Here is a 3,244-nt window from a genome sequence, read left to right as displayed (position 1 = left end):
GTGTGTGTGTGTGTGTCTGTGTCTGTGTGTGTGTGTGTGTCTGTGTGTGTGTATGTGGTAATTGCTGAATATGTATGCATATACATGTACATCATACACATATACATACATATACATATATTTCCTTCTTTTTAGATAGCTACAAGACAGCTGGTGAGACCAGTTCCCTTACAGTCTTCTAAATCCCTTTTACTAGGACAGCATAATTCCCAAGTGCATTCTAAAAGAGCGATTTCATGATGAATATTTCTCAGTCTATCCATCTACCATCTCCTATTTGTCTGTCTGTCTGTCTGTCTGTCTGTCTGTCTACCTATCTATACTATTTATCTATCATCTATATATGGATATAGATAGATACAGATATAGATTAGATAGCAGTATCATGAGATCAATGTCATTATACACATATACACATGTACAGTAGAATATAAACTAAGAATGAAATGAGTAAAACACTGCTATATCTTAAAATCAGGATCAAATTTAGATACATTGTCCTAAGTGAAAGAAGACCATCACGAACATACTTTATGCATCTATTTATGTCAAGGACAGGTATCAGAGGAAGCCAATTTCTGATTTGCTATGCAAGGAGCAAGAGCAAATGAGAGGTAGAAAGAACTGGGAACTGACCACAAAAGATTTTGTGATTCTGTCATAATAGATGGAGATGTTCTAAAATTATGTTTTGTGCAAATTTTTAATAACCAGCGATTGTATTTGTTTTTTTTTTTTAAATTATAGAGTATTTTTTGTTCAAATTAAATTCATTCACCCAACTTCTCCTATTTCCAATCTGTCTACCCTGCTCACTCAATTATCTGACCCCCTTTCGATTTTTTGCTTTTTAATAGTCTGGGTATTGGGACCTGTCATAGAGGCATGTTTGACTTATCAGGGTCTACATACTGAAAAAAGCTGACCTACTCCCCTCCTCCAGTGTCAATTACCAAGAGACCCTATGTTGGGTGTGGGACTTCATGCCTACCTCCTTCTCCATGCTGAGATTCGGTCTGGCCTATTCTTGCACAGATATTATGACTGCTGATACGACTACTGTGAATTCATATGAGTAACTGCCTTTATGTGTCCAGAAGAAAGTTACCTTGCAGTTCTCTGCTGACTGTGGCTCTTATATTTGCCTTGGAAGGACAGGATAAAATAGAAATGTCCAATTTAGAACTGAGAATTAGTCAGTCTCTTCTGCTCTGCTCTTTGCTCTGTTTCATGCCTCTATATTAATCACCTTCTACACTGAAAAGTAGTTTCTCTGCTGAAAGTTTATGGGTACACGTATTCATTGGTATAAGAGTAAGTCATTAGGAAGTGGTTTAATATCATGTCCATTGACATGATAGGAGTGGTGGGTTCTCCCCTGCCTACCTATAGTTTCTTGGTCACATAATGAATATGTGGTTTTGTTATGAAATTTGTAAACATGGACATCCACGTTGATTTCACTAGCCTGAAAAGAAGCCATTGCATTATGTATTTAAATATAACGTAGAAGTAACAGAGTCCTTCAGTTGTGGCTAGTATTGATCTCTAAGTAGATAAAATGAAACTGTGGGATAGAAATGTAAGAAACAATAGCATTTACATAACTAAATCAGAATTAGAGCTTCTGTTTTGAAATCAGTGAGAATTATAATGTGTAACTTGGACATGATTTTAGAACAACTTGAAATTCAGGTGCCCAAAACATAAAATGGGATTGATATCTTATGGAACTGAATAACTCACTCTGAGAAGACTGAATAAACCATGAGGTAGATAAAGAAGAGAATGTTTTAGAGAAAAACAAAGTACCTCTATTTCTTTGTAATAATTAAAAAAAAACAGGTCACTAAGAATTAAAAAGAAATAGAAGCGCCATTAATTTTTATTAGTTATTGAAACCTCTGGTTTCTGAATATGTTAAAGTACTTCAAATCAAGGCAGTAACGTAGCCCAGTATGATTCCAAATATCTGTGATTATCAAAGAAGTAATATTTAATGATATAATTAATTTTCAAATTATTATTATTTTCTAAACCAAGAATGGTCTGAATGGGATTCAAATATTTTTTTGGTTAAAGATTTCAGGAAAAAGAACAAACCAAAGCATTTTCCCTCGGAAATAATGTAAACCTAGCAAATTTACTCAATTGGGTGTGTTTTAGAGTCACAGTTTATAATTCTCAACAGGATGCTCACAGTGGACTGGCCCTTGTGCTCTTGCCACTCATTATGGTAACGGCAGGTTCCCTGTCATCATATGGCACATTGGGGGAAACGCACAACTTTCCGCCACTCATCTTTTTTTTTATCTAAATAATCCAAAGAATTTTTACTGGGATTCTTCAGTCTTTCAGGTCTATGTATTTTATTCAGTGTTAGATTCACAAATCCAGGCTATTCCCATTTTAGAGGAGAGTCGCACAGTGTTTAAGTTCAAGAGTTTTTTGTTTGTTTGTTTGTTTGTTTTCTGGGGAGAGTGTGAACCCAGTCCTCCACTACCACATTTGGGGAAATCGCAGGGTTCAGCATATCTGGAGGGCAATGGATATGCATCGCCCTGGGAAAACCATTTTTGCGATCATGTTTTCTTCCCTGTCAGGTAAGTATTAAGAGGAGTTTTATGACAGAGCATTAAAGTGAGTGGATAACTAAGGAGAAGCTTTAGAAAAGGGGAATGTGAGAGAGACACAATGTTTGAAATTTTATTATCACATAGTATTTTTTTCTAATTTCCTGAGGCTGTAGTCATGTTTCCAGCCCATAGGGTAAATTCTGTATAGGTCTTACATATCTGCAATATATAGTAAATTTTCTCTCTTACAGAAGTGATTATTTTTGTCTTTAAGTATGATAACCATGAAGAAGCAGTGTTTATTTATAGTACACAATAGAGTAGTGACTGTGACATAGTTGCATATTGTAAAATGATACCATAAAATTTCAAAATCTATCAATTCCCAAAATTGTCTATTTTTTGGTCAGTGATTATTTAATATTAACAGCGTTCAGGGAATCTGTGTTTTTCCGTACATGTCCATCCATGGAAATATTTATTGGTTATATTTATCTATTAGCAATTAAAATTTCAGTGTGGATTTTGTATTAGTTTTGTATTTTTAAAGCGAAAGAATATCTGAGACATAGAGAGTGTCTGGACACCTTCAAGAGCTTAGTGACTATAGCAACATCAATCAGTGAACTGAATATTTTAATGGTTCTAATGCTTCACTGAAATTTAAG

General features: G+C 34.7%; 1 pseudogene; it reads right to left on the bottom strand.

Annotated features, from left to right (window-relative positions):
- Positions 1-2,484: 2,484 nt before the first annotated feature.
- On the bottom strand, positions 2,485-2,611 carry LOC116906494 (annotated as a pseudogene).
- Between the last annotated feature and the right edge of the window lie 633 nt (positions 2,612-3,244).

This window comes from Rattus rattus, chromosome 7 (assembly GCF_011064425.1).
Source record: "Rattus rattus isolate New Zealand chromosome 7, Rrattus_CSIRO_v1, whole genome shotgun sequence".
Taxonomy (NCBI): domain Eukaryota; kingdom Metazoa; phylum Chordata; class Mammalia; order Rodentia; family Muridae; genus Rattus; species Rattus rattus.
Note: the sequence above shows the minus strand (reverse complement) of the source record. Positions and strands in the feature narration are given on the sequence as shown.